General features: G+C 37.1%; 1 pseudogene; it reads right to left on the bottom strand.

Moving 5' to 3' along the window:
- Nucleotides 1-7,008: 7,008 nt before the first annotated feature.
- On the bottom strand, nucleotides 7,009-7,127 carry LOC120251988 (annotated as a pseudogene).
- Between the last annotated feature and the right edge of the window lie 8,769 nt (nucleotides 7,128-15,896).

The following is a 15,896-nucleotide window of genomic DNA, read 5'->3' as shown; positions in this document are numbered from 1 at the left end:
CTAGACTTCTTGAAAAAGACATGCCTTTCGAATTCTCTATGGAATGTCTATCAGCATTCAAGACCCTTAAGGAGAAACTAGTAAATGCACCAATTGTTATAGCTCCCGATTGGAACCTCCCTTTTGAGATCATGTGCGATGCAAGCAATCACACTGTCAGGGCTGTTTTGGGACAAAGAAAGGATAAGCACTTTCAACCTATATATTATGCTAGTAAAAATCTGAATGATGCAGAAGTAAATTATACCACCACCGAGAAGGAGTTGCTAACTATTCTGTTTGCATTTGAGAAATTTCATCCCTATATTATTCTGTCCAAAGTCATAGTTTTCATAGATCATGCTGCACTTCGCTACTTGTTTAGCAAAACTAATGCCAAACCATGACTAATTTATTGGGTTTAAATTTTGCAGGAAGTTGATGTAGAGTTTAAAGACAAGTGACGCTCAGAAAATTTAGCTGCTGATCACTTGTCAATACTTGAGCACCCAGGGGAAGAATTTTGAGAAGGGATCGAAATCAATAATTCTTTTCCTGAAGAGCATCTTTATTTTATCAATACAGTAGGTGAAGTCGATATATATTCATTTGTGGATTTTGTAAATTATCTTATCGCTTGGGTCATTTCCAAATATATAACTTCATATCTTATAAAGAAATTATTTGTGAATGTGAAGCATTATATATGGGATGATCCGAACTTGTTTTGAGTATGTGTAGATCAGGTTATCCAACGGTGTGTCTCACATAAGAAAGTATGGGAAATCATCAGGCAGCATCACTCAGTACCCATAGGGGGCATTATAGCTCAAATAAAACCTCGTTGAAGGTACTTGAAGCTTGTTTCTTTTGGCCATCCATTTTTCATGATACACAAAGATATGTTCAACATCGTGACAATTGCCAGTGAACAGGTAACATTTCCCATCGCTTTGAAATGCATCAGAATCCCGTCATTAATTGTGAAATCTTTAATGTTTGGGGTATTGATTTCATGGGTTCTTTTCCTAGTTTTTATGGCAATTGATATATTTTGGTAGCAGTAGACTATGTTTTGAGATGAATTAAAGCTCTAGGTTTGCCCTCTAATGATGCTTGGGTTATTTGCCAATTTCTGAAAAAGGATTATTGTTCTATTTTGGTGTACCTAGGGCAATCAACTGGACAGGGTTCTCAAGAAATATGGAGGTACTCATAGAATGGCGACCCCTTATCACCTCAAACGAGTGGTTAAGTACAGGTCTCTAATCATGAATTAAAATAAATCCGTTTGAGATAATGTGATGGCTTACAAGGCATCTTTTGCAATCTCTCCGTACTGTCTAATCTATAGGAAAGCATGTCACTTACTAGTTGAGTTAGAGCATCAAGCCTATTGGGCCACTAGGTTCTTAAATTTTGATTTAGATGCTGTAAGAGAAAAGAGTAAACTTCATCTATATAAGTTAGATGAGTGGTGGAAAATGGCATATGCAAACTCTTGCATCTACAAAGAATGCACAAAACTTATCACGACAAATTGATTAAGTCAAGGTGTAACATTTGTGAGGGAGATCATGTGTTATTATATAATTCTCACTTGAAACTCTTTCCAGGGAAAGTTAAGTCATATTGGTCTGTGCCCTATTGCATCACTCAAGTATTAATACATGGTGCAATTGAAATAATGCATCCCGAACATGGCACAATTTAAGTAAATGTTCAAATGCTAAAGAATTGTTTTAATATCATTCCTAATCCAAGATGAGAAATCTCAAATAACAGGCTTCCTTGACATCTAGATTTCAGGTACGTCAAGTCATGATGTCAAACAAGCGCTTCTTAGCAGGCAACCCAAGCAAAACTTTGGTATTTTGTTAAGTTTGAGTCCTTAGTTTTGGTTTTTGTGTTTTTTCTTGAAATAGATAGCTCAGCATGTCGTGCACTTTCATGTGCGGGTTGGATACTTATGATCATAGAGAATCATTTTATGCTTCCTATGTCATATGTGTATTTGCGCTTAATTGTAGGAAACAGGGAAAACTATGATCAATTTTCTGAGACTCTTACATGCTACTTATGCCTGTAAAAACGGTCGTAAGCCTCAAACAGAGAGCTTTGCGCGCATCTAACCCCCGTAAGACACCTTGCAAGGGGAATTCAGAGAGTTTTTCGAGCATACTTACGGCACGTAAGTCCGAGTAAGCACAGTTCAAAGATTCCTTACAGGTATCTTACGCTAGCAAGTGAGCCCGTATGGGTCATCTAGAGTACTTTATGGGCACCCCTTTTAATCCTTACGCCTAGTATTTTTTGTGGGAGTCAGCCCAGGTTCCTTACGGGCAATTTGCACCCATAAATAAGACCGTATGAGAAAATCAGAGAAACTCACCGGTGGCACTTATGCTCATAAATGGGCCATAATTCGCTAGGGTCAAAGCTCCTTCGAATGAGTATGCCTCTATTTTTTAAACCATTTCACCTATTCCATACCTCAGTTAGCTGCATCTTTTTCTCTCTAGTTCTTGTGAAAGATTCCCTTGTGTTTCTTCCTCATCTTAAGCAAAAGTAACCACCTTCCTTTTATTGTTCTCATTTTTGACCTATCCTTTCTTCCCTTTTATCACGAGAGGTGAGATTATATTTTTCCCTTTTATGCATTATGGCTTTTAGTCCAATTTTAAGGATGGTTGTTATTATGATTTCAACCTATTTTATTTTCCTATACTATCATGTTTATATTAATTATGAATATCGAAGCTGTTGTGCACAAAATAGCTTCTTACACTCTAAGCTCATGGGTTACGACCATAATTTTTCTCTAAAGTTTAAGTTCCTCCAAGCTTACTACCACAAGCCTAAATGTAAGTAGGCCGTAAATTCCTCTGTTCTTGATGTTTGCATAATGTTTTTGAAATGACTATTTCTTTTCATGTGCAGGATGACTAAAACCAAATGAATAACTACTTGACCACAGAATAAAGGCTATTATGTGGGTTCCACCTCTCAACAACCACTTGCAAGAGCATCAAAGAAGTTGAAAGGAGATGTATCACATACATGATCAACAACCTTGCCACCTAATGTTCCCACTAAAATCACCTTCCCTACTTCACGTTTTGAACAACGGTATAATGCTCTGAAGTTGAAATGATTTGGCCACTTCCACATTATAGATTAGCAGGTGTTAGAACAGTCAAGATTGGACAAAGTGGTTTGGAAATTTGTAAGTACCGAAGGTTGGAATCAGTTGTTCGACATTGTAGAGAAAACATATCTAGTTGCCACACTTGAGGTTCTGAGCACAATAAAGATTGATCGCCAGTTGACTGACTTTGACAGAGCATGAAATATTTAATTTTAGTTATTTGGAGTCAAGTGCACCTTGAGTTACACAGATTTTCCTCTTCTCCTTCGGCTCTATGATAGTGAGCAATCACGATGGGTGAGTAGGATGAGTTAGTTATCGGTTATCAATGAATGGAGATGGCTATCGTGGTTTGGAACCATTTCTGCTCTAGAAGGAACTATGAACCGAGGTTTGACCAAGGCAACATATATCAATAACTGTGCATTGTGTTACATTCATGCGGTGATGGCATGATTATTTGCCTATAGAGCAGACAGTCAGGGAGTTGTAGGGTGTTAGGAGCTACTTTATTTGTTCGGTATGATGGAGCGCAAGCCACTCAGCCTCAAATTCATGTTAACGAAGGTTTTTGCACATCTGGGGCAGCACACCCATCTGAGCTCCATCTTTGGTGGATAGTATATTATGCGTCTCATTCGAGGAATGGAACTTTTTGGGGAACTAGAGAGATATATTGTAGTAGGCAGTATTTCCCTCCTTGGGGTAGACACCCTTAGATCCATTGGTATGGTTATATGACGAATATTGTGGTATATGCTCACTCTTAACCCTTGCCGATTACCTTCAGTTCCTGGGGAGGACTCTAGAGATATATTGGATGATGAGACTGGGAGTGACTCATCGCTCTCGTCTACTATAGGTAGCGTGAGGGCACCAGTTCACCCTCCTCAATGTCATTTCCACATCTAGCAGCTACAGTCAGAGATTAGACAGCTCAAAGAAGGCCTGATGGAAATTATAGCAACACATAAACAATTTTTCAATGACCTAGGCCATGCATTAGAGTTGTAGAGCTAGTTGGCCACTACCCCTTCTTTTTTGTTTACATTGCCTTGCATGCCTATATTTACACACATTGAGGACAACGTATGAATTATGTGTGGGGGAGGGGTTTAGGATTCATCGTATTCTTTTACATGCCAAGTTGTGACTTATGACGATGCATTCGAAATGTAGTGGGTGTTTCTTTAGTATTAGGTGGACACATGCAAGTTTGTTCAATTTTAAGTTCTATTTTTTTAAGTGTGCACTCTATTTTTGTCCAATCAACTAATTAGAGCACACAAGTACTGTATTGCAGCAACTTAGACCGTGTTAGATTTCATTTTGCTTTGATTATTGTAATTCTTTTGGTTTAACTAGAAACTTTTTGCAACTTTGAAAGAATTTTTTAAAAAGAATTTAATGAAATTAGAAACAAAAAGTGCTACCCCTATTAGAAGTGTGGAGCTACTCTCAATAAGTCGAATAATTTGTGTCCCCTAACTAGAGAAAGAGCAAGCTCTTTAGGTGAGTAAAAGCTACTGTATTGTGGTAAAAGATGTGGAAAGAGCTACCACCCTTAAAATGTGAAAGCCGCTTGATGAACATTTGCGAGAAAAGAGCTATATTTATGTATGTGTGGAGCTACCACCTTATAAATAAGAAGTTGTTTGTGATTGTTTGCTAGTGAAGTCCTCTAGGTCGAAAAAAGCAAAGTAGATAGTTTTAACACACACACAAAAAATGATAATTCTGAATAGAGTGTTCACTATTTTTGGAACTTTAAATTTTTAGCATCCTTGTGTTATTGAAACTCGACCCACTTATAATGCTCGCAAAATTCTTGAGCATCTGAGGGCTTGCACTTTCTCCACTTGGTTTGCAATGCTTTATTTTTGCTTCAAGTAATGCAAAATCTTAAGTGTGGGGGAATTTGATGAGTGTACAACATGTATATGTTTTATATGAATTTGTACACTCATTTTGCATGTATTAGAACTATCTTCTTGAGTTCATTACTAAATATAGTATGTTTTGCATTAATAGGTTTAGGGAAGTGCATATAGATGAAAGAAAGTCAAAGGAAGAATTCTAGACACAAAATGATGAATTTGGAGCCCTCTTGGTATCAAGGTATTAAGAACAAGGCAAATAGAATGGCATATGGGCAGCTTGCCGTCGACCTTATGCCCGTAAGTCAAATTCAGACGACCTTGCAGGCATGTTTACGTCTGTAGGGAGGATACAGAGAACCCTATGATCAAGGCCTACTCTCTTAAGTATTCTTATATGGACCATGCAGAGTAGTTTATGATTATAGCTTATGCCTGTAAGGGCGGTTGCAAGAAGCTGAATAGTGAAGTTTACGGTCCTGCCTTTACGGCCATATGTTGGACCATGACATAAGAAGAAGACCTTACGGATAGGACTTATGACTGTATGTGTTCCCATAAGGCTCACTACCATCTTCTCCAACTCCCACACGGCCTCCCTCTTATACCCATAAGCAAGCCGTAAGAAGCCGGGTATAAATAGAACTTAAGAGGATTTTTAGGGCAACTTTTCCTTGGTCTGTTCTATTCCATGGGGGATTCTTTAAGTCAAAGTTTTGGAAGAAAATAGATGAATCCTCAGCACTAAAGGGGTGTTTTGGAGAGGGATTTGGATCGACATTCAAGGGTATTGAAGATCCTAGCTGTCGAGACCATCTTGGCGGCGTGCATGGAAGCTTTCCAAGCAACTCCTCTATTGATTCTTTATTTTAGGGATTCAAAAGGAGGTTTTCATGGCTCTTTTCTTTTCGTCCTTCATTTGTATCTTGAATTCTTTCACTCCATTAATGGAGGGCTAATTGTTAGATGTTTGGGCATAGTTAAACTCTAGAGTTTATTTTTTTGACTTTGTTTGTTGTATCTTGGTGCGTTAGTTGTTTTATTAATTACAATCAAATCCATTTCAGTCTAATTATGTGATTGAATGCATGTTTACTAATGAGGAAAAATCCCTAGCTCTCATATTTGATATTGCTACCTTATAATAAGAAATTCCCATCTATCATAGACTTACTGTAATACGAGATAGTAGAGAGTACACCTTTGATTAGGGTACTTTGGAGACTTCATCTCCCATAATCTTTTGGAATGATTTAGTGAAAATCTTTGTGCTCTTTGCAGCAATGTGGAGTTGATTTTAGGAGAAATTGCATTTTTGCATTGTATTTGGATTGGGGGTAATGTCTGTTTTGGGAGAGATTATTTACTTAAGAGATGGTAATTACTTCACAAAAGGTTTCATAGAGTGTTAATGCGATTGTGTGGATGTCTGTATAAGCTCTGCACCTATTCAGATACACTTCGCCTAAGAAATAAAGGTTTTGTATATTTTTGGAAACCTTTTGGTTCAAATCGGATTGCATGTGTAGACAACCATTGTCCTGCACCTCATAACCCTAGAGGGATGCTATGCCCGGACATTGCTTTCTTGCTTGATTTCTTTCTTCCCAATTGTCATGTTTTCTTGCTTTTGCTTACTTTTGCTCACACACATCACTCAATTATTTAGGCTTTTTTTAAGATCTAGAGTTACTACGGGTATTCACTTTCTTGCTTGTGGACCAACACTCTACATTCAGGCACACTTTATTATGCGATTGGCGCGTACACTTTTGTTTGCATAAAAAAAATAAGATTAGTGTTTTCATTCAAAAATAGAAGGCATTTCAAAAAAAAATGTAGGATTAGGATTTTTATTGAAAAATAAGAGGCATTATAAAAGAAAATATAGGAATGAGGTTTTGATTAAAAACACATTTTAGTCTTTTATTTTATTAATATTATTGCTATTTATTAAATAAATAAAATCATAAAAATAAACCTTGTGGCAAAAAAAGCAGGAGAGGGGTGCAACATGAGGACTTCAAAGGAGGTCACCCATCAAAGTACTACTCTTGCCCTAGCTCACTAAACTTCGAAGTTCTGATGTGATCCGGTGCCTTAGTATTTGTACGATCCCACCCAATAGAAATTCACCCATGTTGTAAAAGAAAGGATTAGGTTATTGATTGAAAAATAGGGGCCATTTCAAAAAGAAAACATAAGATTTGCATTTTGATTAAAAAAAAGCTGCCATTACTAAAAGAAAACATAAGATTAGGGTTTTGATTATGAAATATGAGACATTACTAAATCCTATGTTTTCTTTTCCAAACAAAATACAAGCTCTATATCTTTTTTATAGTAATGTCTCCTACTTTTGAAAATATGAGGTATTGCTATAATAAGACATAGGTTAGGGTTTTGATTAAAAAATAGTAGACATTCCAAAAAGAAAAGAAAGGATTAGGCTTTTAATTAAGAAATAGGAGACATTCTGAAAAGATAAGAAAGGATTAGGGTTACGATTAAAAACTGAAAAATAGCATACATTTCAAAAGGAAAAAATAGGATTAGGGTTTTGATTAAAAGATAGCGGACATTCCAAAAACAAAACATAGGATTAGGATTTTGATTAAAAAATAGAAGACATTACTATAAGAAAACATGGGATTCGTGTTTTGATTCAAAAATAGTAGACATTCTGAAAAAACAAAACAAACTATTAGGGTTTTGATTAAAAAATATTAGATATTTCAAAAAGAAAACAATGGATTAGAGTTTTGATTTAAAAATAGGAGACAGTTCTATTAGAAAACATAGGATTCGGAGTTTGATTCAAAAATAGTAGACATTCCTAAAAAAACATTTGATTAAGTTTTTTATTCAAATACAGTAGGCATTCAGAAAAGAAAAATACAATTAGGGTTTTGATTGAAAAATAGAAGACATTACTATCAGAAAACGTAGGTTGAAGATTTTATTTCAAAAATAGTAGATATTAAAAAAAAAAAAAGAAAGGGCAACTGTTTTGATTCAAAAATAGGATGCATTCTGAAAAATTCAAAGGATTAGTGTTTTGATTCAAAACTACAAAATAGGAGACATTTCGTAAGAAAATATAAGATTAGGGTCTTGATTCAAAACTATTAAATAAGAGATATTAAGAAAAAGAAAATATAACATTTGTGTTCTGATTGAAAGATAGGAGACATTACAAAATGCAAACAAAGGTTTAGATTTTTGAAAGATAGGATTAGGTTTTTGATTAAAAAAATGAGACATTCAGAAATGAAACCAAAGATTCGAGGTTTTGGCTAAAACAAATAGTAGACATTCCGAAAAGAAAACATAGCATTAGGTTTTTGATTGAAAAATATGAGACATTTCGAAAAGAAAACATAGGATTATGGGTTTGGTTGAAAAATAGGAGACGTTACTATAAGAAAACATTGGATTAGGGATTTGATTAAAAAACTGAGACATTCTGAAATGAAAACAAAGGATTAGAGTTTTGATTCATTACTAAAAAATGTGATACATTCTAAAAATAACATATAGCATTAGGGGTTTGATTAAAAAAATAATAGACATCCCAAAAAGAAAAGAAAGGATTAGGTTTTTGATGTAAAAATAAGAGTCATTCATAAAGGAAAACATAGGTTAGGGTTTTGATTCAAAACTGATAAATAGGAGACATTAAGAAAATTAAACATAGGATTTAGGTTTTTTTTTGTGAAATAGGAGACATTCCAAAAAGAAAACTTAGGGATTTGATTTAAAAATAGTAGACATTCTGAAAAGAAAACGAAGAATTAGTGTTTTTAATTCAAACTAAAAAATAGGGCATATTCCATAAAGAAAATACAGGATTAGGGTTTTGATTAAAAAATAGGATACATTACAGTAGGAGAACGTAGCATTAGGGTATTGTTTGGAAAATATGAGACATTACAAAAGAAAACATAGGATTATTGATGAGTGTAATTCATATCATCTTTTTCTTGTTCACAAGTCATACTTTCGCTTGCCTTTTACTACCTTTAGTATATATTCGATGTTGCTCTGGGTGAATTTTTTCATGGTACAAGAATTTAAGGCTCAAAGAAATTCGGAGTGAATTCGAGGACAAAACGAGCAAGGAATGAAGAATTGTTCTAAGTGTCCAAGCCAAGCACATGTAGAGCATAGTCGTGATCTGTCCTTATGACTATCCCTGTCTCAAGTTGCTTGGGTAGTTGATCAAGCAGAGGGTACTCGTATAATGAAAACGATCTAGGTAAGGTCATATCTGAAACCATTGTTTCCTCCGGAATAAAAGTGACATTTGCTAAGAGGGAAAGCATGCCTAGGACGCTACTTCTACTGTCCTGCTCAAGAGTAGCACGAGTGAAACATGACCGTTCTTCCTCCCTGAGAATATCCTTGGTTGACACTTAGCCAATTCACTGAGAGCTTTAGAGAAAATCATAGTCTAAGCATGACCATGCTGATACCGTGTCGAGCCTGAAAACACCCTTTTTAACTCCTGATTCTAGGTTTCTTGAGATCTTTTGTTTGGAGATTTTCTTCTCCGCCATGAGTGCATTGATGAGGACGAAGATGAAGCTTTGCCATACCACCTAAGGTGATCAAGGTTGAGTTTGAGGTTCAAGGAAAGTGGAGCCATCTCATCCATGAATCTTATGAAGCATATTTTAGAAGAGATTTGTAAAGAGGGAGATTATGAACACTTATACCAGTTCTTTATTTCCTTCTTCTTAGTTGTATTAAATCATGAGGGGCTAACCATTTCATGGTGCCCCGGGATGTTAAACTATGTTGTTCTTGATACTTTGAATACTTGTTTTCTCTTGCCTATCGAGTTTTACTGGATTCTTGTGTTTTTCATGTGTTTACATAACTTGATGTGCTTGAATTGAGTAGATACTTGTGTAATACTTGACATATGTTGATTGTTGTAGTTGCAATTACCTGGTGTAGTTGCAAAACAAGACGTGTATGAAGCCTGTAGTTACCGTTGCAGCCCTTGATGTATGTGAGAGCCATAAATGTAACATAGCTTTTGAGCACCCACAAGAATCTTAGAATGTACCATGGCATGTATTACATTCTAGTCAGTACCTCCAGCACATTGAAATCATCCCAAGGCATTGCTCTCTTGTTACCAATAACACGACCCTATTCTACCTATTGATTTCACCCTTATCTTGTTATTCTTAACTACCTTTGTAACTCTTCAACCAACTCTATGATTTGCAAGACATTAGAAGAGTAATTAGTTATAGAAGTGTAGTCCCTGAGGTTTGACTACCCTACCCCATAGGGGTACCATTTTATTACTTATAACGGTTGGTGAACTTGCAGAGAGTACATCAAGTTTTTAGTGCCTTTGCCAGGGACTTGGAACTCTTAGGAACATTAGGACTCTGGTGATTTAGCCTTTGTTTATCTTGTTCATATCTATTTATATATATCTCTTTTTTTTATTAATCATTCATCATTTCTATCCTTGCTTATCCCACTTTTGAATCTTGAGCCAATTCTATCCATATTATCTTGTGAAGGAACAATTGTATAACCTGAGGAAAGTACATCATCTCCTTTATCAATCCCTAATCCAAAATTTGAAAGAAATTTCTAAAGGAGAGAAAGGCAAGTCAATATTTTAGATTTTGCACGGATGAACTTGGAAGATGTGGGGTCTAGCATTGTTCGTCCCCCATTGGGAAAAACAATTTTAAATTGAAACCTAACTTTATACAGATAGTACAACAGATGCGCCAGTTTGATGAGTTTCAAGATGAAGATCCATACAAACACTTAAAGAATTTCTTCAAAATCTGCGATACTTACAAAGAAAACAACGTGTCCAGGGGTGCTGTTTGTCTTAGACTCTTTTTTTCTTAGTGCGGGGAAGGGCCAAGCATTGGCTAAATTGCCTGCCACAAAGAGTTTATCACAACATTGAAGCAAATGGCTGAGAAATTCCTTACAAGATACTTATCTCCGGCAAAGATTAACAAGTTAAGGAGTGATAACTTATACTATCTGGAGTTGGAGTCCGAATCCTTGTATGGCACATGGGAAAGATACAAGGAGATGTTGAGGAAATGACCACAACACGGGATAGTGGAATCGATGCAAATCCAAATTTTTTTACAATGGGCTAAATTATGGCACTAAATAGATTCTCGATACAGCTTCATAAATGTCCTTAGGCAGTAAACAACCAAGTGCCACTTATAGTTTGATTGAGGAAATGGCAAGAAATGGCTATCAGTAGAGTTCTGAAAGGAACAAACTGGTGAAGGCAGTCGGGATCTATCAAGTGGATGCCATTACTACATTAGCAGCATAGGTTGAGGTGATTACAAAGAGGTTAGATGTTATGTAGTGGATCTCTCAGGCTTTTGGATCTTCCTGTGACAGTTGGTGGTCCCAAGGTGATCTTAGTAGTTCTTGTTCTTCTCATATGGGTACATGGTAGACTGAACAAGTAGATTTTGTTGGGCAGAAAAAAAAAATATCAGAATGACCCATATAGTAATAGCTATAATGCAAATTGAAGGAATCACCGAAATTTTTCTTGGGGCAAACCAGGACAGGGACGAGTGGCAAATAGTTGCTTAGGCCCCACAATAGACTATGCAATCGTCTCCTCCACCGGGAGCTTCTAATGAGCTTACAGTTTTATTGACCCTATAGATCAAGGACAACGAGGTTCATCTTCAAGGACATGAGGAAATGATGAGGAACATGAATGCCACCGTGAGAAACCTAGAACACCACTTGGCTCAGATGTCAAACCTGATTCAGGAAAGACTCCTGGGTTCTCTTCCTAGGAAGGCGGAACTCAATCCTAAGAAATCTCTAAAGGGTGTGACTTTGAGAGGTGGCAAGCAGCTTTAAGGCCCTACTGAGAAAGAACCAAAGCTTGAGATTGTTGAGCCTCAACTGAGAGTAAGTCAAACAGCTGATTGCGATTTTAAAACTCTAGTTGAGAGTGAGGAGAAAGAGAAAGCGTAGGGCAAGGGGGAAACTGACCTACCTAGGTATCAACCCAAGCTTCTTTACCCATGCAAAATTGAAGAAGGATGAATAAGAGGAGCAATAGAAATAGTTTTTAGATGTGTTTGAGGCTCTACACATAAATGTTCCATTTGTTGAAGCACTTGCACAATTGCCTAAATATGGAAAATTCCTCAAAGAACTACTCACAAACAAATGGAAGATTGAAGAAGTGTCTTTCACAACACTTAGCGAAGAATCCTCAGCCTTGATTACCAACAAGCTTCCTAAGAAGGAGAAAGATCCTTGGGGATTTATTATTCCTTCCATGATTGGAGCAATTATCGATGAAAAAGCCCTAGGCAATGTAGGTGCAAACATCAACCTCATGCCGAATCAACTCTTTCAAAAACTAGGGTTGTGCGAACCGAAGAACACCATAATGATAGCGCAATTAGCCTATGACAAGATCCCCTTACTTATATCCCGCAAGTGCACGGGCTTGTCGAAGTAATAATCCCGGGTGAGCGGGGTCGAATCCACAGGGAGTAGGGAGTGAAAATACTTAATTTGATTCTTAGCTATGTGGAATATCAATAGTGATAAGTGTGAAATTGATTCAATTCTCAACAATAAAAACAACAAGTGAAATAGCAAAAGTAAGAAGAGGGTAAAGCAATCGATAAAGAATGGGGTACTCGGATAATCCTTCACCTAGGATGATCGCTTCAAGTGCAAGAACTCTCTATTATGCTTCCTAATCAATGCAATGGTAAGTCATGGAAATCCTTACATACATAGTCCCAAATCTAAGGCCAACTATGCCTAACTCTATACATGTCCCGGAGGAGAAATCGAACAATCTCAACACCTCGCACTCGCATAGAGTTGCAATGAGCTCTAGGGATTCCAAGTGATAAATCTCTTCCTAAATATAGACCTACCCCTTTGGTCCAGGTGGAAGGTCCCTAGCCACAATTAAGCCCTAGATACTAAGATCCTTTCAATGCTTCACTCCATTGCACGCACAACTAGGCCCCAGTGGAGGTTCATCCCTTAGACCATTCACTCCATTATGGCCACAAAGAACTCATGGAACGGAGGTAGAATCTATCACGTCGGAGGGGAAAGGGGACGCTCCTATACCTCTTGACTCACCCTCTCAATCCTCTCCAACCTAGCTTTGTCTAACGCTAGTGGTGTGTCACTCACTCATAAGGTTACCAACAAGAACTCTCAACCCTAGTGTCACTCTACGGGAAATGTTCATACAATCAAGCATTCAAGGTTGGAACTCACAATAAACATCAATTTATTGAAAGCATAATAAAGAAGTTCAATGAAACGAATACATCCTAGGGTTCACAATCATCCAAGTACCCACTAGGGGTTTAGCTCTCCATGGAGCTTAGTTCAATCAAAGAAATCGAATGTAAAAGCAATAAATCCATAAAGAAACCCCCTCAATGGTCGTGTCGATGGTCTTGTGGAAAGTCCTCTACTCGTCGTCCAAGGATTCCTTCGTCAAGTATAGGATACGCCTCGATGGAAGCTCCCCTACCAACCTTCTTCCTAATGGAATCACGATGTCAAAGCCGTAGAACCTCTCCAAAACCTTGGCCAATACCCCTCGAAACCCTAGGCGAAGCTCTCTCACAAGTTGAGGAAAAGATGGAGAAAAGAATACCAAAATCGGGGCTGAATCGGCTTTAAATAGGGCTGGAATCGGGCAACTCCACGGGCGTGGACGATACACGCGCCCGTGCGGAATTTCCACACGGGCGTGTGGATTCTCTGTTTCTCTGATTTCTCGGACGGCTGTGAACAGTGATTGCTACAGTATTTCTACAGTGCTCTGCTGTAGTCTCCGACCTGATTAACTTCCCAATTCCATACTTTCATCGAGGTAACGCAAACGGGCACATGTTCACGTCGTGTGGGTTAATTTGATGAGTGCAATTCATGTCATGTTTTCTTACTTCTGCTTGCATTTTAGCATCTTTTGTATATATTCATTGCTGCTCTTGGTGTTTTTGTTCTTTAAAGTGTCCAGCTAAGCACGAGCAGAGCATGGTCGTTCTCTATCCCCGTGACTATCCCTATTTGAAGTTGCTTGGGTAGCTAATCAAGCTGGGGGGTTGCTCCTAGGATGAACACGGTCGAGGCACGCTCAAGTCTGACCTTGTGGCTTTCTCTTGAATCGAAGTTCCATCTACTAGCAGGGAAAGCATGCCCAGGATGCTCCTTGCATGGTCCTGCTCAAACAAAGCACGGGTGGAGCACTATTGTGCTTCCTCCCCGTGAATATCCCTAGTTGACACTTAGCTGATTCACTCAGAGCTTCACAGAAAAGCACGGTCTGATCACGACCATGCTTGACCGTGTCAAGCTTGAAAACCACATTTTATGTCCAGATTCTAGGGTTTCTCGGGATCTTTTGTTTAGGGGATTTTCTTCTCCACCGGGAGAGCATTGATGAGGATGAAGATCAAGCATCACCGCAGCACCTAAGGGGATCAAGGTCAAGTTGGAGGCTCAAGAGAAGCAGAGCTAGCTCATCCATGAAAGCTTTTGAAGCCTAATTAAGAGGAGATTTATAAAAAGTGAGATTATGAACTCATATCCTAGTTCTTTTTTTCCTTCTTCTCAGTTGTATCAAATCATGAGGGGATAACCATTTCACAGTAACCCGGATATTGAACTATGTTATTCTTGATACTTTGAATACTTGTTTTCACTTGCCTATGAAGTTTTAATGCATTCTTGTGTTTTTCATATGATTGCATATCTTGATGTGTGGATTTCTATAGTTACAATTACCTAGTGTAGTTGCAAAACTCGATGTGTATGAAGCCCATAGTTACCCTTCCAGCCCTTGAGATATGTGAGAGCCATAGATGCAACATAGCTTTTAAGCACCCACAAGGATCTTAGAATGTACAGTGGTAGGCATTAGATCCTAGTCAATATCCCGAGGACATATGAATTTTCCTGGGGCATTGCTTTGTTATGACTAAAAACTCGATCCTAATTTACCTGTTGATTTCACCATTATCTTGTTATTGTTAACTACCTTTGTAATTCATCAACCAACTCTGTCATTTGCTAGAAATTAGAAGAGTAATTAGTACTAGAAGTCTGATCTTTGAGTTTCGACTACCCTACTGCTTAGGGGGTACCACTTTATTACTTGTAACGATCCGTGCAACTGCGGAGAGTATTTTGAATTCTAAACTAGAAGACATTCTCAAATGAAAAAAAAGGATTAGGGTTTTGATTCAAAACTGAAAAATATGGCACATTCTAAAAAGGAAACAAAGGATTAGTGTTTCGATTGATAAATGGAAGCCATTCAAAATAGGAAACATAGGATTAGGGTTTTGATTGAAAAATAGAAGGCATTCCTAAAATAAAACATAGGATTATGGTTTTGAATGAAAATAATGAGACATTCCGAAAAGAAAACACCGTGATTGGGTTTTGATGAAAAATTAGCACACATTCCGAAAACAAAAGATAGGATTTGGGTTTTGATTAAAAAAACATGACATTCAAAAAAAAAACAAACAAAGGATTAGAGTTTTATTCAAAAATGAAAAATGGGACACGGTCCGAAAAGAAAACAGAGGATTAGTGTTTTGATTAAATAATAGGAGACATTACGATAAAAAAGCATTTTAAAGATTAGGATTTTAATTCAATAATAGGAGGCATTATTAAAAGAAAACATAGGATTAGAGTTTTTATTAAAACATAGGAGACATTATGAAAAACAAAACATAAGAATAGGGGTTTGATTCAAATCTAGCAGGCATTCCAAAAAAAAAAAAATAGGATCAAAGTTTTGATTCAAAAATAGAAGGCATTGAAAAATAGAAAAAATTCCCCAAAAAAAAAACAAA

This window comes from Dioscorea cayenensis, chromosome 20 (genome assembly GCF_009730915.1).
Source record: "Dioscorea cayenensis subsp. rotundata cultivar TDr96_F1 chromosome 20, TDr96_F1_v2_PseudoChromosome.rev07_lg8_w22 25.fasta, whole genome shotgun sequence".
In the NCBI taxonomy this organism is placed as follows: domain Eukaryota; kingdom Viridiplantae; phylum Streptophyta; class Magnoliopsida; order Dioscoreales; family Dioscoreaceae; genus Dioscorea; species Dioscorea cayenensis.
Note: the sequence above shows the minus strand (reverse complement) of the source record. Positions and strands in the feature narration are given on the sequence as shown.